Source organism: Bos taurus, chromosome 22 (genome assembly GCF_002263795.3).
Source record: "Bos taurus isolate L1 Dominette 01449 registration number 42190680 breed Hereford chromosome 22, ARS-UCD2.0, whole genome shotgun sequence".
In the NCBI taxonomy this organism is placed as follows: Eukaryota; Metazoa; Chordata; class Mammalia; order Artiodactyla; family Bovidae; genus Bos; species Bos taurus.
The window spans coordinates 55236186-55261230 of NC_037349.1; the positions used below are offsets into that span (position 1 = coordinate 55236186).

The 25045-nt window shown below is 49.6% G+C and overlaps 1 protein-coding gene across 4 annotated transcripts in view; it reads left to right on the forward strand.

Annotated features, from left to right (window-relative positions):
- The window catches only part of HRH1 (histamine receptor H1), a 110349-nt gene that overhangs the window by 53416 nt on the left and 31888 nt on the right, over positions 1-25045 (forward strand). For 3 of the 4 annotated variants that reach the window (XM_010817877.4, XM_024982371.2, NM_174083.4), the window contains one exon: positions 9617-9757. The exons of the other annotated variant lie outside the window; for it this stretch is intronic. The gene's annotated coding sequence lies outside the window, so the exon portion shown is untranslated. Of the gene's footprint in view, positions 1-9616; positions 9758-25045 lie in introns of those variants that run through there. 4 annotated transcript variants of the gene reach the window in all.

Consider the following 25045-nt stretch of genomic DNA (forward strand, 5'->3'; position numbering starts at 1 on the left):
AATTTGTTTTTGTTGTTCAGTCACTCAGTGTCCGAATCTTTGGACCCCATGGACTGCGGCACGCCAGGCTTCCCTGTCCTTCACTATCTCCCTAAGTTTGCTCAAACTCATGTCCCTTGAGTCGGTGATACCATCCAAGCATCTCATCCTTTGTCACCACCTTCTCCTCTTGCCCTCAAAGTTTCCCAGCATCAGGATCTTTTCCAATGACTTGGCTCTTCACAACTCGTGGCCAAAGTATTGGAGCTTCAGCTTCAGCATCAGTCCTTCCAGTGAATATTCAGGGCTGATTTCCTTTAGGATGAACTGGTTGGATCTCCTTGCAGTCCAAGGGACTCTCAAGAGTCTTCTCCAGTGCTTCAGTTCGAAAGCATCCATTCTTCTTTGTGCTCAGCCTTCTTTATGGTCCAACTCTCAGTTGCCCAAGCACAAATGGAAACAGATATGTAGTGTAAGTATATCAGTTAGGGTAAAATAGACTAGGCCCCAAACCTGGGGGCTTTATGAGGTCTCTTCTCAAAGATGCTTGTGTTTTCTAGAGAAGAGAGAAAATGATGTATTGTTAAGGGTGATGTGTTGCAGTTAGGGAAATTGGGAGCTGAAATGTAAGCAGCTGCTGCTGCTCCTGCTAAGTCGCTTCAGTTGTGTCTGACTCTGTGCGAAGGTAAGCAGACCTACGTTTAAATATCCCAACCTCCGTGCTCTCTAGTTGTTTGCATTTGGCAAGTATTCTCATTTCTTCAAGCCTCCTGTTACCAACTCTAAAATAGGAAGGATAATTCCTACCTGCCAGTTAGAAGGATTAGCGATGGCATAGGTACTTGTGATATGGTGGCTGTCACGATGGGGCTCCTGGTCTATATGAGGTTCTAGGCCAGATGCTTGCCTTCCCTTCATCTCGGCGTTCTTGAATTTTACGACCTTGGCCTTACTAGTATACTAACTGCACTATTGTTCATTCAGTTATTGCGTTGGCCAAAATGTGCCTTTGAGTTTTTCCTTAAGATGTTACAGAATATCTTTGGCCAACCCAATACTTTGTAAGTCCACTCACTTTTTTTCTGCAAACATATAGTGTTTTTTATTTTAGAAAGTTAGGTTGCAAACTTATAAGCTGCCCGATGAAATTTTCCAGTAACTTTAAAAATTTTGTCGGAGTATCATTGGTGGCGCTAGTGGTAAAGAATCCACCTGCCAATGCAGGAGATGTAAGAGACACGGGTTCAATCCCTGGGTCGGGAAAATCCCCTGAAGGAGGGCATGGCAACTCACTCCAGTTATTCTTGCCTGGAGAATCCCACGGACAGAGGAGCCTGGGAGCCTTGTAGGCTACAGTTCTTGGGGGTCACAAAGAGTCGGACACAACTGAGCGACTTAGCAGCAGCAGAATACTTGATTTACAATATCGTGTTGATTTTTGCATATATATGCAAAGTGACTCAGTTATGCATATATATTCCTCTTCATATTCCTTTCCCTTGTGGTTTATCACAGGATTCTGATTACAGTTGCCTGTGCTTTACAACAGGACCTTGTTTATCCTCAACTCATTTTTCAAACTAAGCCTCATCCTGAGCAATGCTGGTCGTGAAGCTATGGGCTTGAGGTACTTTTTTTTCTAATATGCCTTAAAATATGTGCATAACTATTAAAACAGCAATTTTCTTTGTGTGAGACAAAAAAGAAAAGAATCACTGTGTTTACCAGCATTTATCTTCACAGCATCCTTTGTTGTGCTATGTGCTAAGTGGCGTGAGTCATGGCCAATTCTTTGCGACTGCAGCCCGCCAGGCTCCTCTGTCCCTGGGATTTTCCAGGCAAGAGTACTGGAGTGGGTTGCCATGTCCTTCTCCAGGGGATCTTCCCAACCCAGGGATCAAACATGCGTCTCATGTCTCCTGCATTGGCAGGCGGGTTCTTTACCACTCACACCATGTGGGAAGCCCACAGCGTACGTTAGGCTACCCCGAATGTCCGTATTTAATCCTCAAGACGTCATGTCAAGAGGAGAATTACCCCGTGTTCGAGATAAAGAAATGAATTTCCTGATTAACAAGACATCATCTTGGTAGCTTTCAAAGGTAGGTTTGACATTCCTCAAGACATTTTCTTTTCAAGGGGGATCTTTCAGATCCTGAATCTCCTCCCCATCACCAAAGAGAGCAGAACACTGTAACGAGTGGTTCCTGGACCTCGAAGCTTCCTGCAAGTTTGTTATTCCTTTTGAAAAGATTCACAGTTCCTCCCCGTCCCTTGTAAATCAAACCCAAGCCTGCGATGTGAGGAGAAACCGTAAACAGCTTTGAACGGGGCTGGCTGGACAGGGCCGGAGGTGGACCTTCAAAGCCTGGCTCTGCTTCCACCGGGACCACGTCCAGGCATTTCTACCACGTGGTCCCTTGGCCGCCCACTGCCCCCATCTTCCCACTCCTGGCTTGACTGTAACTCCCACCCCCGCAGCGCAGTGGGTGGGAACCACCTCGTGCGTCCCTGCCGGAGCTCAGGAACCTGCATGGATTCTTCAGAGCTTAGTGACTTCACAGTGCCACTGGCTCAAATTATGGGGTGTCGGAGACTCTAATCCTGGGATGCTGCTACAAGCTGGGTGGTGCTCTTGCACTTGTGAAAGCCTCCGGGCAAGTGTGCTGCTGAGCTCTCGAGGACTCTCAGGGCTGCAAGGAACAGAAACCTCCTCAACCAAGGAACTCTTCATAAAGATACAGAGGCAGTCCAAGAAATAGAGGCAAAGTTGCAGAGGAGCCTTCAGGAAGGGCTGGAACCAGAAGCCGGAGTACAACAGAGGCCCAGCTCCCCCATCCTCCTCGCAAGACCTCTCTCCCCCAGTTACTTCCTGGGTGTCCGATTCATTCCCATGTGTCTGAGCAGACCGACTGTCCTGCTTCCAGCATCCATGGGGCAGAAAGCGGCCATCCGTAGCTTGAGAGTTTTCTGCCAGCCAGAGAGAGACTAAACACGGTCTCTGTCAGGCCCTGTGCCTCCCAGGGGAGGGACACTCTCTGGCCCCTCCAGCCCATCCTCCGCTGCAGCCAGAGCCAGCTTTGGGTTTTCACAATGCAAATCTGATTATATTCTTTCTCCTGGGTAACACACTTCAGGAGCCCCTCACACTCTTAGCATGGACGTGAAACTTCTCGAAGTCCTGCGTGGCCTCATCCCTCTGCCCAGCCTCATCCGGGTCCCCTTGGTCCTCCGCCAGGCCTTTGCTCTTCTCTCCTTTCCCCATCCCCAACCTCCCCAGCCAGGTCATGCTCCCCCTTACAGACTCTCACAAGCTTTGTCCCAGATGTGCGTTTACATTTGTATGTATGAGGAGTCTTTGATTTTTACTTGTCTCCCTCCATTCAGCTGCTCACGCCTGCAGGATGGAAACGTGTCTGTTTCCTCTCCTAGCACACAGTCGGTACACCTCAGGAACAGCAGCTTGAGCCTCATCATGTCATCCCTCCAAGCCTTTCAGAGCTTTTGATTTTCGTTGTTGTTGTTACTGTTCAGGCACTAAGTCATGTCTGATGCTCTGTGACCCCGTGGACTGTAGCACACCAGGCTCCTCTGTCCTCTGCTATCTCCTAGAGTTTGCTCAGATTCATGTCCTTTGAGTCGGTGATGCTATCAACCCATGTATTATGTTTGAGACGCTACCCTTTTGGAAATATGATGCTGTTATAGGGAATTATATCCCAAATCACAAGCAGCCATTCAGCTACTCAAAGTGTGGTCCACGGACCGGCAGCATCAACATCATGTGGGGAGCTGGTTAAAAATGCAAAATCTTGGAATCGACCCCAGTCCTACTCACTGAGAATCTGTATTTTTGTTTTTAAAGTCTAACTCATTTTTAAATTTTTATTTGTTTATTTGGCTGCCTTGGGTCTCAGTGACAGCATGTGGGATCTTTGTTGCAAGATTGTTCATTGAGGTGCACAGACTCTGTCTAGCTGTGGCACACAGGCTTCATTACCCTGAGTCATGTGGGTTCTTGGTTCTCTGACTAGGGATCGATCCTGTGTCTCCTGTATTTCAAGGTGAATTCTTAACACTGGCGCACCATAGAAGCCTGGAGAATCTGTATTTTACCAAGTGATTCATGTGCAATTAAAGTTTGAGAAGCACTGGATTAAGACACTTTTATACATTCCTATAATCTCCCTTGACTTCTTTCCATTTCTCACTGCTTGTCTTCTGTACCATGAGCTTCCTGAAGCTGGGACCCCGCATGACCTCAGGGCTAGGTACAGGCCTGGCAGGTTATAGGCAAGGATTTTTCTCCCTAAAATTATGCCCCAGGAAAGGTCCATATAAAACCTTTCATTTTATAGGATGCTCTATCAATTATTTTGTTTTGAACAGAAAGTACTGTCTTGGAAAGGCACATTATCTGAAAATGACCTCAGAGCTAGTTTAGATGTTTATAGCAGTCACCTGGTGGATTCAATAAAAAATAAAGAAATGCGACCCAATTTAGTCATCATTTCTGGAAAGCATGACTTCACAGTTGTAATTGCTGGGTATCACCGTACGCGTGCCCTTTGAAGATCATCTTTAAAAGTATTACTGTATGTATTTATATTGTGGGGTCACAAGCTGCATCCACAAAATTAATTTAGAAAAAGACTGCTCCTTGAAGGTTCCCTCATATCTGCACAGTTCCTAACCCTGCAGCGTTAGCCTCTAGAGACAGAGCAGGGAGGCCCACACTGGACAGGTGACAGGAAAGTCCTTGCGCTGCCTTTATTAGCTGGTGGTTGCAGGTGAATTTTCAACTCCAGTCTTCATGAAGTGCCTGGAAAATGGAGATGCTGCTCTCTGAGTCTGCTTGCCTTTCAGCATCATTTATCCCACTCTGTAGCTGAAGCCTCACTTACCCAGATACCCCTCAGGACAGTCGGTCGTTCCCCTCCTTCACTACATGTAGCCTGTTCTATCTGTAGCCCAGGACCTGGGGGGACCCGAGATCCACGCTTCTGCAAAGCTGTAGGTCCTGAGAGCTGCAGCTGGTCCCCTGTGGCCTCACGCTTCCTGTTCCTGCACGCCCTCCACCTCGCACACCCTATCTACCTTGTACAATCTCCACCATGCACATTCTTCCATCTTGCACATCCTCTCCACACACCCTACCACCTCACATATCCCATCCGCCTTGCATATTCTTCCACCTTGCACACCCTCTGCCTTGCATATTCTTCCACCTTGCACACCCCATCTGCCTTGCACACCCTCCGCCTTGCATATTCTTCCACTTTGCAAAGCCCATCTGCCTTGCACACCCTCCTCCTTGCACACCCCATCTGCCTTGCACACCCTCTGCCTTGCATATTCTTCCACCTTGCACACCCCATCTGCCTTGCACACCCTCCGCCTTGCATATTCTTCCACTTTGCAAAGCCCATCTGCCTTGCACACCCTCCGCCTGGCACACCCCATCTGCCTTGCACACCCTCCGCCTTGCATATTCTTCCACTTTGCAAAGCCCATCTGCCTTGCACACCCTCCGCCTTGCACACCCCATCTGCCTTGCACACCCTCCGCCTTGCATGCCCACAGTGCTTGCTCACTGCCCTCCTCACAAAGTGCCACCCAAACCAGCTCCCATTCCCCAGCCTCCCTTTCTAATTCCTCATGCTCCAGACATTTTCCCCTCAGATCTAATTCCCATTCTGTCCTGCTACCAGGATTTTATTTAATGAAGGACTGGGAGGACAAAAGTAGATGAATGACTTGGAGGCCCATCTCTTATTATGCTAACAATGGGCATTCTGTATCGGACATCTGGTTTTGCTTGGTTTCTGGGGTGAATGTGCAGGTGGCTGGTGGTCGGTGGCATTCTCTGGGGTGGAGGAGAGGGGAGTGGGGGCTTCCTACCAAGCTGATGGGGCTTTCAAGGGAGATGCCACCTCTAGGTCCAGCCCTAACGGCCGTGGAGCCCTAGCAATAAAGAGCATAAATGGGCTGGGGCGGTTGCAGTCATGGATTTGGGGGACAGATGTGGGAGTTGAGGTTTTTGGAACCAAACTGTAAGGGGTCTTTCATGTCAAAGACAGAGTTTACCCTGTGGGACGTGGGGAGCAGTGAGGAGTGGACCAGGATGCTGGCATGATCCGATGGTGTCGTAGGACAATCCCTGTAACAACAGCAAAGAGAAAGGATGAGAGAGGGCAAGACAGGAGGAGGGCAGAACAGTTAGGAGAGGATCATAGCATTCCTGCCGCCTGAAGCAAGGCAGGGACAGGAAAAAAGAAAGGAGAGGGTTGATGTGTAAGAACTTCGCAAGGCAGAATCGGGATGATGCGGAAAGAAATCGCCTGGGGAGGACTTCCTGCTTTATAGGTGTGTGGCTGGTGGGCGGGCACCCAGCCATAGACACAGGTGCCCTGGAGGAGGTTGGGAGATGCCAGCCATGAGGGGCCCTGTCGGGGGGTGTTGTCCAGGTGTTTGGATACTTGGGCCTGGGCTTGGCAGATCTGGATGGATTTGGGGCTTGCTGCAGGGATGCAGAAGGCTACAGAGACGATGGGGAGGTGACCCAGAAGCAGCGCCAAAGTGATCCGGAAAAGTGGATGGAGTTGAGAAACATTTAGGAGGTAGGGTGGGCAGCACTTAGAGATGGTTGGAACGTGGCGGGGGAGATGGGGACAGAAATCCAAGTTGACTTTCTGTTTTCCAGATGCTGCAGCGTCTGTGAGGAGGGCAGGACAATCCAGGAGTGAGGGGCAGTTTCGGGGGAAAGATGACAACTTAGTTTGCGTTGTTCCCAGAGCAGACCTCGCGGTGAGGGTTTGGAGTAAGGGGATGATGAGGAAGCTGAGTGCGAAAAGAGGGTATTGATGAAAGCTGGGCGCGTACAGATCGCTGCTGCGGGCAGTGGAGCCTTGGCCCTCCTGGGGACCCCCCGAGGCACTGGGGACCATGCCTGAGGGTGGTCTCAGGAAGCCGGTTGAGCATCACCGCTGCAGGATTGGTCAACTCTCCTGCACGTCCATCCTGCCCTGTGGTGGTAGGGGGCTTGTGGGGGGTGGAAGGGGGTGAGGGAAGTGGGGGTAGAAGGGGTGGGGAGAGAATGTCCCCAGGAGGAGAGCCCCTTTGGAAATGCACAGTTATCTCAGAGGAGACCAAGGGGTCTGCTGAATTCGTGACAGGTGATGAGACAGCTCAGGTGGGTTGAGTCCCCAGCATCTGAGACTTGCCGCTGGAGATGTCCCCAAACAGATAGTGGTGACTAGGTAGCAGCCATCAAGGGGCCCCGGACCCACAGGTGTTCGTGCTTGTTTAGGGCCCTCGCGGGTCCATGGCCGGGTTAGACCCAGCGCGCACGCTCTCCTCCCACCCCTGGGCTGACTGCAGAGCCCACGTGACTTCAGCGCTCGGTTCCCTTCCCGCACAATAGCCATCGGGTCTTTCTACACCTCTGCCCTCCCTCCTGCTCTGTCGGGAGCATCACTTGTCAACAGTTCCAAGAAATGGGGCCCTTTAAGCAAAGAGGAGGCGGGTAGCCTGGGAGGAGATAGGTCCGTCCGAAAACAGTATGGAGCTTCAAAAGCAGGAGAGCCGAGTGGGGTGAGGAGTGTATCCACATGAGCGACACTAAGTGAGCTCCCTGGAGTCAGAGGAAGGGTTCGTGCAGAGAGCAGGGTGAGCCGATGAGCGAAGGTCACGGAGCTGGTGCCGGATCCCTGTCCCCGCTGCATCCTCTTAGCCACAGACCAGGGCGGGGTCATTGAATGGGCCTGTATTTCTGTTTCTTTCCATCTGCAGTGGGATGTCATGCCTAGCCCAGCACCATCTGATATTGTAGAAATATACTTGAACCTCAAATGTGATGGCAAACATCTAGTGCTACACGCTAAGTTGCTTCAGTCATGTCTGACTCTGTGTGACCCTCTGAACTGAAGCCCGCCAGGCTCCTCTGTCTATGGGATTCTCCAGGAAAGAATACTGGAGTGGGTCTCCACGCCCTCCTCCAGGGGATCTTCCCGACCCAGGGATCGAACCTGTGTCTCTTAAGTCTCCTGCGTTGGCACACGGGTTGCTTACCACTAGCGCCACCTGGGAAGCCTCTCTGGTAGCCACGTTTTAAAAAGGAAAAAGAAATGCATGCCATTCATTTCAATAACACATTTTATCTGACTCAATATACTCCCAATCTGATCATTTCAGCATGGAATCAACATAAAGAAATTTGAATGAGCCGTTTTTACATGGTGGCCAGGGAGCAAGGATTAATTTTTCAAACTCCAGCGTATCCTCTTCAACTTACAGCGGATCTCAACTCAGACCTACCCTAGTCAAGGTCTCCCCAGGCACATGTGACTGATGGCCACATATGCAGTGGCGGAAGCCCAGGCCACCTGCCCGGAGAGTCCCGAGGAGAAGGCCAGCCCCCCACCCGGCTCTGCTGAACAGGGAGGAGCTCAGCCCCACCCGCCTCTGCTGTCAGCTCTTCACTGTAGCATCCAAGCCTCATAATCAGATCAATACAGTCAAACTGTGGTGTGATCGTTATAAAGGCAAGACCTTATTTGAGCCTCACACCCACCCTGTGAGATCAGTTTTGATATAATTACCCCTGAAATAGTTGAGGCACTAAAGTCTTAGCGGCAACCCACTCCAGTACTCTTGCCTAGAAAATTCCATGGATGGAGGAGCCTGGTGGGCTACAGTCCATGGGGTCATGAAGAGTCAGACACGACTGAACGACTTCACGACTTTACGACGAAAGCCTTAGCAGCTTGCCTGTTCCCGCTTAGTGGTGACTCCAGATCTTGTGCTTATTCGTGAAACATACCGCCAGCCCTAGGGGATACTCACAGTCATTCACCTCAGGGCCTTTGCATACGCTCTTCCCTCTGCCTTCAGTGCCCACATTTCCCTGCCTAGGTAACTCTTGCTTTTCCTTCAAGTCACGGTTTGGACTATGCCTCCTCCAGGAAGCCTTCTCTGCTTACACCCTTCCTGTCTTGGGCAGAGTGAGCCACTTCCCCAGCATCCGTGGCTCTCCCGTTCACCACCATAGCATTTGTCATGTTGCATGGTAACTGCCCGTTCACCTATCTGTTCCCCTCCTGGGCACAGGACTGTCTATCTAGCCCATCACAATCCCCCCTGCCTGGCACGGAGCCAGGCCCATGGCACAGACCCAGGCATAATTGTTAGGTGCTGCTGTGGATCCAAGACAGTGCCTGGCTGAAGACCTGCCACCTTTATTTGTTCTGTTTCTGATGTTCCCCAGATAAGGAACCCAACACGCAGTCATTGTGGTCAATAAGTGTCACAGTCACAATTGGCAGTCAGCCCCCTGGTTCCTGGCAAGTAGAACCCTCATTTTATTTGAGTAACTAACCCTCAAGGAAGGTGACCCTGTTCTTAATTCAGCCACTCCTGGGAAATCTACCCCCATTGTTGGTGATTCACTCGGTAGTGAGACATTAGGGCTTGAGACGTTAGGAAAGTTGGTGGGGCTCGGGTCCATGTGTTTCTAGGAAAGATTCCTTGATCTTAGGAAAGAAAGTCAGAGAGCAGGATGCTGTCATGCCTGGGTGTGACCTCCGGGCCTGGGCCATTGTCTCATAACCAGGAAGTGATCTGAGCACACTTCTTACAGACACTGGGCGCAGCAGAGCCAAAAGGTGGCAAAGGAGTCCTTGATGACATCCTCGAAGAGCGGAGCTCACCCACCTCGGAGCTGTCCTGACTCAGGACTTCTTGTTAGAGCGAGAAGATACTTCCTTATCACTTCAGCCAAGTGAGTTGGGGTTTTCTGTTCCTTTTAGCCTGAGTCAAGCTAACAGTTACACTGCGTGTTGGAGGGACAGTGCAGTCTGAGAGCAGGTGGACAGCGGAGCAGGGATGTGGGCTCCAGCTCCGGCACTGACGGTCCACGAGCTCTTTGTGCAAAGCTCGGGTGCCGCTTCTCCACAAAGCCTTCTCTCTCCCTCCTCTGGGTTCTTCTGTCCGTGTGTCTCCATGGTCCCTGCGTGCGTCTTCTCTCCCTGTGGCTTGTGGACGCTCGTCATTTCTGTAGCCCTGTGTTGTACCTTGCACACAGTAGGTGCTTGAAAAAGCACTGGACTTGAAGTGGGAAGCTGCTGCTGCTGCTGCTGAGTCGCTTCAGTCGTGTCCGACCCTGCGCGACCCCATGGTCAGCAGCCCACCAGGCTCCCCCGTCCCTGGGATTCTCCAGGCAAGAACACTGGAGTGCGTTGCCATTGCCTTCTCCGTGGAAAGATGAGTAGATTAATATTGATACTGCTACTTCCCAGCTCATAAGAGAGAGGAGGTCTCCCCTAAAGCTGTCCGTCGGGCTGAGGAATCATCTCCTGGCTCTGAGGCTCAGCTTCTTTGTCTGTAAAATGGGAAGGCTGGGCTAGATCTCCAGCTCAAAGAGGCTCCATAACTTGATAGCATTGTATACTGAGGGCCTGCCATGTGCTGGGCTGTGCAACCCAGGGACTTAGACACATTTGTATCCATAGGGACTCCCAAGGTCTAGGCGGGGAAGTACTTACTTGATAGATAGGGTTATATACTGAAGGCCCCTCCCCACCCCAGGTGGTGCTAGTGGTGAAAGACCCACCTGCCAGTGCAGAGACCCAGGAGATGTGGGTTCGATCCCTGGGTGAGGGAGGCTCCCTGGAGGAGGGCATGGCAACCCACTCCAGTGTTCTCACCTGGAGAATCCCTTGGACAGAGGAGCCTGGCGGGCTGCAGTCCAGAGGGTTGCAAAGAGTCGGACACAACTGAGCAATTAAGTGCAGCACAGACCAGGCAGGTGGGCAGGGGAGATGGTGGAGGGCAGGGGAAGGGTGGAATTCCACGTGGGAGAAGAGCCTGCCAGAGGAGGCAGGGTACAGGGTACTTTGCTGGGGTGGGGGTGGGGTTTTCCAAGAGTGGGGGACAGGGGTGGGAATGTCTCCAGAGGCTTGTAAGGACCTAATGTCTGATTCGGGCTTCCAAAAAACAGGTTCAAAAAAAAAATCAATGCAACCTCAGGCTCTGTTGGTTAAGGTTCATCTGTAAATTGAAGATGTCACCAGCCCATCGCTGTCCCCGAGAAAGGGAACCGAACACCTGGGGAAGAAAGCTCTCTTACCTGGGCTTTGTCCTGAGTCCGCTGAGCTGCCCACAGGGAGCTTGTCCTGGAAAACTCAAAGCAGAAACTTTTCCCCTTCAGGTAGTCACGTGGTGGTTGTAAATGGGGGCCCCTGCGCTCAGCCTCCAGGGCTGCTGTTAACATTTCGGGAAGTCAAAGGAAATCATTTACCTGCTGCCCAGGCCTCCTCTGTTTCTGCTGGATTTGCCTCGACACGGTGGCTCGGCTCTGTGCCCTCACACCGTGAGAGTGTGATGGAACACACCAAGTGTGCCTTTGAGTCATTGAAAGCTGGGAAAGTGGAGTCTCACTTAATCCCTGGACTTTGGTGGTGGATGGAATTATTTCATGCAGGAAAGATTTTTAAAAGAGCCTTTGTTTGGGAACCAATTAACCAGATCATTTCTAAGCTTTTAGCAGCCTGACCCTTGGCGGTTTTGGCCACTCAGGGCTCCCTGCCCCCCTATCCAGGGCGGGGCCACTCTTGCAGCCAGCTCCACTCCTGTTCTGCCTCTTCCTTGATTAGAGGGAACGGGAGGGTGGGGAGATGGTCTCTCGAGGACCTATTGCATGCCAGAAATCATTTAATCATTTCATAACACCATGAGGAGGGTGGAGTCATGACTCCCATTGGACAGGTGCATTCACTGAGACTCAGTGAGATGTACCCATTCATCCATTTACACGAGTATGAATTAAGGACCTACCACAGGATGAACCCTGAGCCTGGAGCTGGAGATACAACGGAGAATATAGTGAAAGTGTTCCCCACGCTCATGGAGCTCACTGTCTAGGAGGGGAGGGGGCCCTGATGACATCACCCTGCAGGTAAGTGTTGTTAGAAGAGTTTAGTCTAGGCTGGGGAAGGCTTCCTGGAGGAGGCGGTGTTTGAACTGAGGTGGGAAGCATGAGTAGGTATTGCCCAGGCAGAGGGAGGGGCCAGGTGATCTGAGTGGAGGAAACAGCACTTCAAAGCACTTGAGCAAGAAGGAGCTTAGAGTTTTCCAAGGTTTCAGAGGTACGTGTGGAGGGGGCCCAGAGAAAGAGAACACGCTGTGTGCCAGACGGTCATGCACGTGATCTCGTCTGCTCCCCCAAGCCACCCATCCCGTTTATACGTGGGAAAACTGAGCGTCACAGAGGGCAGGTCACACCGCTGGTCAGAGGTGGAGCTGGGCAGCCCCAATCCACAGCCCAGGCCTCCCCAGTCTCCAGCTCGGGCCTGGACCCACGAAGCTGCCAGCGCCCCACCCAGCACCTCGACCCCCCCTCTTTTCCAGGTGCGAGATTTCCCGCAGGGAGAACCCAGCCAGGCTCTGCTCAGCTGCAGGTTTTAGCTTCTGGTCTGTCTCAGTAGCATCCTTGCTTGAATCAGAGAGAGAAAACTTGGGGTCTGGTCATTGTATTCCGTTAAGTCTCATTAAGATGCAAATTTGCACAGTTCACGAGAAGGCAATTTGGAGGCATTTTTGCCGGTGACATAGGACTCTTATCAGTCTCTCTCCGCTCTGTTGGTAGGTCTGAGTGTAGGGGAAGTGTACGCGCTGGAACCCACCAAGCTGCATTTGGCTGGGCTCCGAGGGGAAGTGCTTCCTGTGCAGCGAGATAACCCACGGTGTGCAGAAACTGCTCCGGTCTCATGACCCCTGATGTAGGGATCACCCAGTTCTGGGCTCCTGCAACCTTCCTCCCCTCTGAGCCCCAGGACCCCCACCTGCTAGCTCTGCCCTGGCCTCCTGATGTGGGCCAGGCAGGGTTGAGGCAGTTCTCTGGAACCAGACCACCTGGGTTCAAATCTCGCTCTTCCACTCATTGGCTGTGTGTCTTTGGGCAAGTTTTAACTTCTCTGGGCCTCAGTTTCCTCCTCTGTGAAGTGAAACGCTGATAGCATCAGCTTATAAGGCTGCTGTGAAGATGAAATGAGATCATGTGTGGAAAGCGCGTGGTAAGCGCCCAGCCCGAATGGGCACTTCCTTTGGTTCTGCTAGTTCCCCAGATTCCGTGTGGGTAGTTCTAACCCCAGACCCTAGGTTCAAAGATCTCTTATTGTTGCTGTCGTGGAGTTAGACTTTGTCCAGGTCCTGGATGCCCTGACCTGTGGTCCACCTGTCTGTGAGGCACAGGTACACCCAGTACCTGCTTCTTTGCATGGGTAGCCACCTGTTGGTTGGCTGTTTTCCCATTTTGGATGTTAAACTTGGCCTTACAGCCTGGACTTCCTTCTGTCACCTGACCCCCCTTCCACTATCACTTAGTCTATGGCCCCGCCACCTGTGGCCAGATGCAATTATTTATAAATAAATGATTCAACTGACATCATCATTATTATAGCTAATAATTGTGGCGAGCTCTTTACCTTTAATTATGTTATCGCATTCTCACAACAGTTTACTTATACAAAAACTGAGGCTCAGAGAAGTGGAGTGACTTGCCCAAGGACACACAGCTGGTACAGGGAAGAACTGGAGCTCCAACCATGTCTTTCTGACTCCTGACCTTCTTTGTAAGCCCTCTAGTCAAGCTGCTGTGCGGTTCCCAAGTGCCCGCTGTGTGCCAAGCCGTGTACCCAGCGCCTGGGATGGAGAGACAACCATCTTTATCCTCAGGGAGCACACACAGGGACAGACAGGGGACAGACAGTGACAGAGCAGGAGCAAGTGTGGTGGTGGAGGGAACTCAGGGGAGTGGTGTGAAAGAGACTGTGGAGAAGACCTTTGTCAAGGGCAGAGTCAAGGGAAGCAGGGACCTCAGAGGAGTGAACACTTGCCTTGAGAGTTGAAGGAAGCGTGGATGTCTCTGCAGTCTTGCAGCAGAAAGCAAGGAAGGAGGGGCAGGTGCAGTGGCTTGCAGATGTGAAGTGTAGGGACCAGGGATGGATGATGGGCAGGGAGCACCGTGGGAGGGGAGGCAGGAAGAACAGGTAGAGGTCAGGTCATTCTCATTCACTCGCTCAGTCTTGTCTGGCTCTTCCCTGTCCTTCACTATCTCCTGGCGTGTGCTCAGATTCACGTCCATTGAGTTGGTGATGCCATCCAACCATCTCATCCTCTGTCATCCCCTTCTCCTCCTGCCTTCAATCTTTCCCAGCATCAGGGTCTTTTCCAATGAGTCAGGTCTTCGCATCGGGTGGCCAAAGCATTGGAGCTTCAGCTTCAGTGTCGGTTCTTGCAATGAATACTGAGGGTTGAATTTCCTTTACAATTGACTGGATTGATCTCTTTGCTGTCCAAGGGACTCTCAAGAGTCTTCTCCAGCACCACAATTCAAAAGCATCAATTCTTTGGCCCTCAGCTTTCTTTATGGTCCCACCCTCATATCCATACATGACTACCGAAAAAACCATAGCTTTGATCAGATGGACCTTTGTTGGCGAAGTGATGTCTCTGCTTTTTAATACGTCATCTATATTTGTCATAGCTTTTCTTCCAAGGAGGCCAGATCATGCTGAGCATCAAAGGCCAGGCCAAGTCAGAACTAACTAGAGGTTTGGAGTCATGGGTTCAAGAATCAGACAGACCTGGCCTGGAGTCTGAGCTTCACTTACCTGCTGTGTGACCTTGGACAAGACTCTTGACCTCTCTGAGCCTTGGTTTCTTCATCTGTAAAATAAAGGAGGAATAATCCAAAGGCCTCTCTCCTAGAGTAGTTTTCAGAAGAGGCACAAAAATGGAGGAGAGTCTCTAAGAGTGAACCCTTGATCAGCACTGACTGCTTGCCCTTGCTGGGCAGGAGTGGGAAGAGGGGTGAGTCAGGAGCCACTGCAGGAGAGCTGGGTGCTGTGAAGGAAAGCCAAGCAGGCTTAGAGTTAGAAATAACAAGAGAGGGGTCGGGGAGGGGAATTATTTACACCAGGGATCACCAACCCCTGTAGCCACGGATTGGCATTTATCTCTATTTACAGCCGCTCCCCATTGCCTGCATTACTATCAGCTCTGCCTCCTGTTAGATCAGTGGTGGCATTAGACTCTCATAGGGGTGTGAACCCTACCCTTAAAGTCAAGGCTAAAGAGCCTGAGATAGCCACAAAATAAACATAAAGCATGCAATAAATGGAATGAGCTTGAATCAGCCCGAAACCATCCTCCCCACCACCACCACCCAAGTCTGTGGAAAAATTGTCTTCCACAAAACCGATCCTTGGTGTCCAAAAGGCTGGAGACCGAAGATTTAAAACAGACAAAAAAGGCTTCCCAGGTGATGCTAGCGGTAAAGAACCCGCCTGCCAATGCAGTACATTCAGGCTTGATCCCTGGGTGGGGAAGATCCCCTGGAGGAGGGCATGGCAATCCACTCCAGTATTCTTGCCTCTAGAATCCCATGGACAAAGGCGCCTGGTGGGCTGCAGTCTATGAGGTCGCAAAGAGTCGGACACAACTGAAGCCACTTAGCACGCAGGACAAGGAAGGTGGCATCTGAGCAGAGATTGGAAGGAGGTGGCATGTGCCATGAGACGATTTTAATTAGCAACGCTGGGCCCAAAGGAGGCAGCTCACAGGGCCCTCAGACCAGCGTTTTGAGTCATGTGGAAGGGGTGTAGCCAGGCGCTGTGTCTGGGCTCCTACTCCAGTGAATGTGAACAGTGCACGCTGAGCTCTTTTAATATTTCCAACTGTTAGGGGAGTACCTATTGTCAACATGTAAATGTGACAAATTGAGAAATGAAACAGGATTTCATCATCACAGCTAGGCCTTTTGTTATCCTTTGTGATCACAGCAAGGTCCGGCAGCCTCTCCAGTCCTGGCTGCACCCGAGGCAGCTGCAAAGCCCAGGACTCGAGCTTTCCTGGGCAGGACCAGAGAGCAAGCCCAGGGCAGCTCATGCCAGGGTGGTGCATGCAGAGGATTTAGGTGAACATGGGCACGAACTGTGATTTCAGGATTCTCTTCTGTCCTGATTTGTCCAGGAGGGTTCACGGCCCTGCCCGGAGCCCAAGTGAGCTGTTCATGGTCTGGGAAGGATTGGGGGACACTATGTCCTATAGGCTTAGATGCAGAAAGATTGGGTTTTCGGCACTACGTCTGTTGTTCAGGGTGGTGATTCTTAGACCACCAACGGCAGAATTATCTGGGATTCCTTATTTAAAACGCAGCTTCCAGCCCTGTCCCTGACCTGCTACATACAGGCCCCTGGAATCTGCCTTCAACAAGCTCTCCAGTGGTTCGCATGCACTGCAAAGTAAAGTTAGGGGACAGTGGGTGAGTAGGGGGACTTCCCAGGAGGGGCTAGTGGTAAGGAACCCACCTGCCAAAGAGATGTGGGTTCGATCCCTAAGTTGGGAAGATCCCCTGGAGGACGGCAAGGTCACCCACTCCAGTATTCTTGCCTGGAGAATCCCATGGACAGAGGAGCCTGGTGGGCTACAGTCTATGGGGTTGCAAGGAGTCGGACATGACTGAAGGGACTTTGCACGCACCCACACACAGTTGAGTGGGGGCACTGATCAGAAGAACATTTGCAGTCTGGATTGTCCTTGAGAGTCGCTTGGACAGCAGGGAGATCCAACCAGCCCATCCTAAAGAAAGTCAACCCCAAATACCCATTCGAAGCACTGATGCTGAAACTGAAGCTCCAATATCTTCATGCTGTGAGGGAGTGTGTGTGAGAAGGCTCTGCCATCCTTCAAATGAGAAGAAAAAAAAGAAAAACCCCGATATATGTATTCTGGAGGTAAATGTGTCACTTTCCAGTGGATTCTTTCCAGCCTGGACACAATTGTCATTTCTCTCTGGTGAGTCATCGCAGAAGTTGGCTTTTTTCTCACTCCCTTTTATGAGAAAAGGACACATTTTCAGGGACAGGCTGAAACCTCCCCCGGGACAGGACTTGGAAGTTTACTTTTTACCGAGGTCAGCCAGTGGATTTACTGGGGCCCTGACAGAGCCCAGTCCTGGGCTGTGGGGGAGCCAGGTAGACTCCTGGCAACAGAGGGGACCGTCATGCTCCTCTTAATCAACACCCATCCTTGTTAGCTCAGATCTGCCCTTTCTGGGACTGCTTTCAGACTGTCTGGCTGCCATCCTGCTAGTTTTAATGAGAAAACATTTCCAAGTACCTTTTGACATTCATTCATGCATCCCATGCAATCCCAAAGAATTGATGCTTTTGAATTGCGGTGTTGGAGAAGACGCTTGAGAGTCCCTTAAACAGCAAGGAGATAAAGCCAGTCCATCCTCAAGGAAATCCACCCTGAATATTCATCAGAAGGGCTGATGCTGAAGCTGAAGCCGACTCATTGGAAAAGACCGTGATGCTGGGGAAGATTGAGGGCAGGAAGAGAAGGGGACGACAGAGGTCGAGATGGTTGGGTGGCATCATCAACTCAATGGGCTTGAGTTTGAAGAAACTCTGGGAGATAGTGAAGGACAGGGAAGCCTGGCGTGCTGCAATCCATGGGGTTGCAAAGTCAGACACGGCTTAGTGACTGAATGACATTCATCCATCTGTTGTGTATCATACTCATCAGAGCATGTGTTCCTGGAACCATTCTCCAGTGGCTTCCCATCTGGCTTGCAGTCAGAGCCAGAGTCCCTCCTGCATCAGCAAGGCCATTGGCGATCTAATCCTGGTCAGCTCTCTAACCTCCTCTGCCTCTCATTCAGCACCAGCTGTACTAACCTCCCTGCTCTACTAACCTCCGTAGTACCCTCTCATGATTATTGAACACGTCAAGGGTGTATCCACCCCAGGACCTTTGCACAGGCTGCTTCTTCCTCCTGTAATGCTCTTTCCCCCAGATCTCTGTGAGACTCCTTCCCTCACTTCCTTTAGGTCTCTGCTCGGAAGTCACCACACTACGCTGACCATCCTGAATAAAATAGCCTTCACCCCAGCCGTCACTAACCCCCTGTTTCCCTCCGAGCATGTATAGTGTTTGCCATGTTGTGAGTGTGGGCTTAGATGTTGATGTAGAGATAACTTGCTCAGTCGTGTCTGACCCTCTGCAACCCCTTGGACTGTAGGCTCCTCTGTCCATGGGATTTCCCAGGCTAGAATACTGGAGTGGGTTGCAGTTTCCTTCCCCAGGGGATCTTCCTGACCCAGAGATTGAAGCTGCATGTCCTGCATTGGCAGGTGGACTCTTTACAACTGTTCCACCTGGGAAGTCTTTATATAGTATTTATTTACTTCCTTTGTTTTTTTTTTTTTTTTTTTGAATCTCTCCCCACGAGAATGATGGCTCCCTGTAGATAGGAGCTGTGACTTGGTTACTGCTGTTTTCCCAACATCTAATACATGTTAAGTGCATTGTAGACCCTTAATAAGTAATGATTGGTTGATTGAATGAATGAATGCCTGCCTCTATTCCTTACTAGCTGTGTGACCTGAAGCACCTTAGCATTCTGAGCCTCAGTGACCAGGCCCGTGAAATGAACATTGTCATGGGGGTTTACGTGTTAAAGGAGACAGTGCATGTTAGTGCCTTGCATGGTTACTAGCACACTCAACGTCCTCAGTAAATTTTCGCCTACCTTAGACTCTTCTTACTTAGACCATCAAAGTAAGACAGAAGGTGCTAACGAAAATGAAAGAGGTTTGCAAAGGGCCATCGTGTTGAGAGGTGGCAGTGGCCCCACCCAGGTGGCTGGAATCAGGAAAGGCTTCTCACAGGGTTGGCATTTGAGCCAGAACTCTGGGCTAGACAGGTTCTGAGCAGGTCGGTACAGAGTTTGTGGAACGATGGTGCAAAAGATGGAGCGATGAGAGTGAAGAAGCAGAGGGAGGAAGTTCAGGGACTAGTTAGGCATGCTTCCTAAACTCTGGGGACTGCGAAACACAGGGTGGGTGGGGAGAAGCAGAATGAGGATGTGGAAGCATTTTTTTCTCCCTGCAAGAAGAGAAACCAGTTACTGCAACAATCAAACTAAGATAAAATCTGATTTCCGGTCCCCTTTTGGGGGCAGAGGGCTTTGCGGTCAGTAAAGCAATCCCTTGGCATTGCCTTTTGGCTCCTCACAACCCTTCTACAGGGATGCTCGATGTATTAGGTGTTTTTATTTCTACCGGGTGTTACCTGTAAATAACCTTGAATGGGTTCTCACACCCCTAAGACACCTATTAGTTATGGTGAGGTTTCTGGGTACAGGGCTACCATGCTGTTTTGTAGATTGGGAAGAAATTAAAAACACAGTTGTAAGGGGAAGCCAAGAAGGAAGACGTGAGGGGGAAAGACTAAATTGTTAACTTCAGAGAGCAGGAGGACTAGCATCTGCCGTTCATTCACCAAACACTGAGCACTTACTATGTACAATGCAGCGTCTTCAGGCCCCGGCCCAGCGGCCAGGACTTTGGCCACTTTGTGCAGTTTCGTTTTCTTTGTTGTCGTTTAGTCGCTAAATCGTGACCCCGTGGACTGTAGCCCACCAGGCTCCTCTGTCCATGGGATTTCCCAGGCAAGACTACTGGAGTGGATTGCCATTTTCTCCTCCAGAGGATCTTCCCAACTCAGGCATTGAACCTGTATCTCTTGCATCTCCTACACTGCAGGCAACACAAGTTCTTTACCACTGAGCCAACTCTACTCGACTGAAAGGAAAAAGGTTTCCATAACTTAAGGGAAGTCGGAGATTTCATCTCAAATGTCAATTCCAGTTGATTTTTTTACGGCTGCCCAGAGAAGATCTCTGAGACCATAGAGTGAACTTGGCAGAAAGGAATCTGGTGATTGATTAGTAACGTCTGCATGGGGTTAAGGAGGAGAATCAGAGGTCAAATGCCACAGCTTTGCCACTGCAGGAATGAGCTGTGTGTATACCTATTATTCACTGACCTGAGGGTTTGAAACAGAAGAAAATAATTTCTTGAGCCTGCACAGTGAGTGCGATGTGGCTGGTAACTCACGTGGAGAGCTGTAGGTATTCAGGGCTGCAAAGGAGACAGGAATTGGTGCCCCAGGATGGTAACTCAGAGAAGTGCACGCATGCTAAGTTACTTCAGTCGTGCCCGACTCTTTGCCACCCTATGGACCACAGCCCACCAGGCTCCTCTGTCCATGGGATTCTCCAGGCCATAGTACTGAAGTGGGTTGCCATGCCCTCCTCCGGGGGTATCTTCCCCATCCAGTGATCGAACCCACGTCTTACGTCTCCCACATTGGCAGACAGGTTCTTTACCACCAGCACCACCAGGGAAACCCAGCTCAGAGAGGGAGGTCCCCTTAAAGAGCTCACACCTCCAGAGTTTTTCAGTTGTCTCATCTACCCCTCAAAAGGCTTAATGAATCTTCACCAAGCAGCCAACTTGGTTCTCATAGAGACAATCTTTCTGCGCTCATATTTCACCTTCTTGTGTTGAATGTAATTTGCTAGTTGATATACAGTGAATACAATCAGAACACACAGTTTGGAAACAGAGCTAACTCTTAGTTCGTACAACACAATGGCTAGGAACAGAAGGGGTGAAACTAGAGATGCTGGATCACTGTCTTACAAGAAGGACGGGAGGATTTTGGTTAATCCAGTGAATTAGTTATGCTAATTAAGAGAGCATCTCCTGTAAACAAATAGTTATCTTAAAAAATAAAAAAGGACTCAGTCTTCATATGCTGTTCTGTAGCCTTTTTTTGCTAACTCAAGCGAAGAGTAGAGGCAGCTTTTTATGTCATCAAATACTGTCACCACAACTTTATGCCTGGGATTCAGTGGCAGGGACCTACCACGAAATTGATCCCTTTTCGGCGGACCTTTACGTCATCTCCAGTTTGGGACTATAACAGGGAACATTGCCTTGCTCTTCCTCACTGGGTAGAGGGGAGCTCTGAATGGTGAGGAGTGGAAATGGACAGTAAAAGGGAACAGAGGATGAGAGCCTAAAATGGTGCAGCCACTGTGAAAAGCAGCACGGGTTCAAAAAATTAAACCTAGAATCAACACAGGACCAGAAACTCCACTTCTGGGTATTTATCTGGAAGAACTGAAATCAGTATCTTGAAGAAGTGTTGTACATCTGTGTTCATAGCAGTGTTATTCATGATAGTGAAGGGTGAAAACAACCCAGTGTTCAGTGGCCAGTGAGTGGATAAGCAAAGTGTGGTCTATACATACCGTGGGATACCACTAGAAAGAAAGGAAATGTTGGCACCTGCTGCAACATGAATGAAACTTGAGGACATTTGTTTTTTTCAGTCACTAAGTCGTGTCCAGGTCTTCGCTCTTTGCGATCCCGTGGACTGCAGCACACCAGGCTCCCCTGCCTTCACTGTCTCCTGGAGTTTGCTCAGACTCATGTCCATTGAGTCAGTGATGCCATCCAACCATCTCATCCTCCTCCACCCTCTTCTGCTTCAGTCTTCCCCAGCATCAGGGTCTCTTCCCATGAGTTGACTGTTTGCATCAGGTGGGCAAGTATTGGAGCTTCAGCTTCAGCGTCAGTCCTTCCCATGAGTGATGGGACTGGATGCCATGATCTTAGCTTTTTTAATGTTGAGTTTCAAGCCAGCTTTTTCATTCTCTAGCATCCCCATCAAGAGGTTCTTTAGTTTCTCTTCAGTTTCTTCCATTAGAGTGGTATCATCTGCATATCTGAGGTTGTTGGTATTTCTCCTGGCAATATGAAATAAGCCCTTCACAAAAGAACAAATACTGTATGATTCCACTTATCTGAAGTCCCTAGAACAGATTCCTAGAGACAGAAAGTAAAAGAGTGGGTGCCAGGGGCTTGAGGGAAAGGAAGTAGCAAGTTGTTGTTTAATGAGGACAGAGTTTCAGTTTTGCAAGATGAGAAGAGTTCTGGTAATTGGTTGTGGAACAGTATGAATATATTTAACACTACTGAACTTCACACTTAAAAATGGTTAAGATGATAACTTCTATGTTATGTGTATTGTATCACAATTAAAAAAATTTTAAGGAGACATGTGAGCAGATGTAAGCAGAAAATATCCACAGCTGCTAAGATTATCCAGAATTACGGCAAGCAGATATTATGTACACCCTAAAGAACCACCTGGCTCCCCTCGTAGCTCAGTGGTTAAAGAGTCTGCCTGCAATGCAGGAGACCCAGGTTTGATTCCTGGGTCGAGAAGATCCCCTGGAGAAGGAAAAGGCAACCCACTCCAGTATTCTTATCTGGGCAACCCCATGGACAGAGGATCCTGGCAGGCTACAGTCTTTGGGGGTCGAAAGAGTCAGGCATGACCGAGTGACTAAGCACACACAAAGCACCATCTGAGTCTGGTCGAGTCTCCAGAACCAGCTTCCAGTTTGCAGAGGGACAAGAGAGGAGACATTAAACTGGACCCTGGGTGTGCACTTGGCAACGTTGACTGGGAGATGCCGCAAACTCCCAGGTGCTTCTGATTAACACGTGCAAGGAAATACAAAGGATGGACGAGGAACGCATAGATTAAAACAGCTCCAAGAGACTGGTCGACTTTTCAGATGGGCCAGAATATTCTGTCCAGGGATGCACATTTGGGTAATAAAACAATTAAAAAAAAAAAAAGATATAGGAAGTGATTCCTTAAAAGTCAGGAAAGTCGTTACTGTGGGGGCCGTGAGTGGGCTGAGATGTGTGCACAGGGTTTCCAGGCCTGGGGGCCGAGTGCTCTTTCTTTTCTGAGTGATGTTTGCCTTATGATAATCTATTAATTCATATACTAGATTTGTGTGTTTCTGTCTTTTTGTTTTATTTTTCAAGAAAAAAAAAAAAGAAAACCACTTGTTAGAAGAAAGAGAGAAGGTGTTGGATAAGAGGTATTGGAGAAGATGTTGGAAAGAGAGAGAGAGGAGTCACACCAATCTGGATAAAACCCAGGTTCTGCCTCCCATCAGCTCCGTGACTGTTGGGGAGTGACTTAACCTCACAGCCCCTCATCTGGAAGAGAAATGATCATATTACTAAGCTCCTAGCATTGTGGCTTTTTAGTAAGACACACACAGTCCGCAGGACCGTGCCTGGCCCCAGTGAGTGTTATGAAAGTGAGTTGTTGCTGCTTCTGGAAATAAGAAGCCCGAGGGCCATCCTCCCCTCCACTCCCACTTGCTCTGTCACCCTGGTGAATCTGAATGTCTCTTACTTTCCCTGGTAATCCTCAGCCCTGGGCGAGAGTGCTAACACAGGCCGTGGGCTGCCTGCCAGGACCCATAGTACTCAGGGCTGAGCCTGCCGAAGCTTGCATTTCCTCCAACAAAGCCTCGGTCTCTGCAGGAAGTGCAGGCAAGTGGATGTGTGGAATTGTGAATACTTCCCAGTCACCGGCAGGTGAAAATGAGCCCCAGACAGAGGACCGAGACAGTAAATTGCTTTCTGTTGTCTTCTGCAGGAAAAAGCATGCTGCTTTTTACTCCGGAGGCTTGGGCTGTCTCCTGTCAGCCTTGTTTACCCTCTGCCGCCTTTATGAGGCTGGGTGAACCTGAAGAATAGCCAAAGGTCGGGTGATGACAGCAACCTTGGGTGAGGGTTACAGGCTTATCGAAGCCACTTGAAAAAAAAAATTTTTTTTTTGTTTAGCTGTGCCACGCCTTAGTTGCAGCGTGTTTTACTTGCAGCCTGCGGGATCTTTAGTTGTGGTATATGGGATCTAGTTCCCTGACAAGGGGTTGAACCTGGGCCCCCTGCATCGGGAGCGTGGAGTCTTAGCCTCTTGACCACCAGGGAAGTCCTTATAGCCACTTTTGACAGAATCTCCCCTCCCCAGGAAGTGTGGAAAGGACTCCAATCCTTAATCCCTTAACTGCGCTGACGGGGGAAACCCAGACACATGGCAATGTCTGGAATCACCACTCCCCCATCATATCTGGATGCAGGAATGTGAGTTTACAAGAAACTTTATTTTTGTCTAGCAGTTCAGTCAGTGCACTGGCATCTACTAGCCACTTTCACTCACCCTGCCCTGGGTTCCCAGAAAGATTCCGTCTAAACATTCCCTTCAATTGGCAAATCCTTTCATGTTAGGGAACCATACCCCACCCCTGCTCCATCCTGAATGATGTAAGGAGCTGCCGGGTTTCTTATTTACTTATCTATTTATTTATTATTGTGATAAAATATGCATAACAAAATTTACTGTTTTCGCCATTTTTCAAGTGGCAGTTCAGTGGCATTAGGTACATTCACACTGTTGTACAATGGTCACCACCATCCGTCTCCAGAAATGTTTTCCTCTTGCAGAACTGAAACTCTGTCCCCGTTAAACTCTGACCCCGCATTCCCCCTACCTCCAGCCCCTGGCAACCACCATTCTATTTTCTTTCTCTATGAATTTGGCTGATCTAGGTATGAATGGAATCATCATGTTTGTCTTTTTGTGACTGGTTTATATCATTTAGCATAATGTCCTCAAGGTTCCTCCACATTGTAGCAGGTGCCAGAATCCCATTCTTTTTTGAGGCTGAATAATATTCCATTGTTCAGATAACTTTGTTGCTGTTCAGTCACTAAGTCGTGTTCGACTCTTTGCCACCCCATGGACTGTAACATGCCAGACTTCCCCATCCGTCACTATCTCCCAGAGTTTGCTTGAACTCATGTCCATTGAGTCAGTGATCTCCTCTGTTGCCCCTTTCTCCACCTGCCTTCAATCTTCCCAACATCAGGATCTTTCCCAATGAGTCAGCTCTTCCTATCAGGTGGCCAAACTATTGGAGCTTCAGCTTTAGCATCAGTCCTTTCAATGAACATTTAGGGTTGATTTCCTGTAGGATTGACTGGTTTGATATCCTTGCTGTTTAAGGGACTCTTAAGAGTCTTCTCTAACACCACAGTTCAAAAGCATCAATTCTTCGACACTCAGCCTTCTTTACAGTCCAACTCTCACATCTGTACATGACTACTGTAAAAACCATAGCTTTGACTATACAGACCTTTGTTGGCAAAGTGATATCTCTACTTTTTAATATGCTATCTAGATTTGTCATAGCTTTTCTTCCAAGGAGCAAGCATCGTTTAATTTTATGGATACACTCACCATCTGCCGTGATTTTGGTGCTCAAGAAAATAAAATG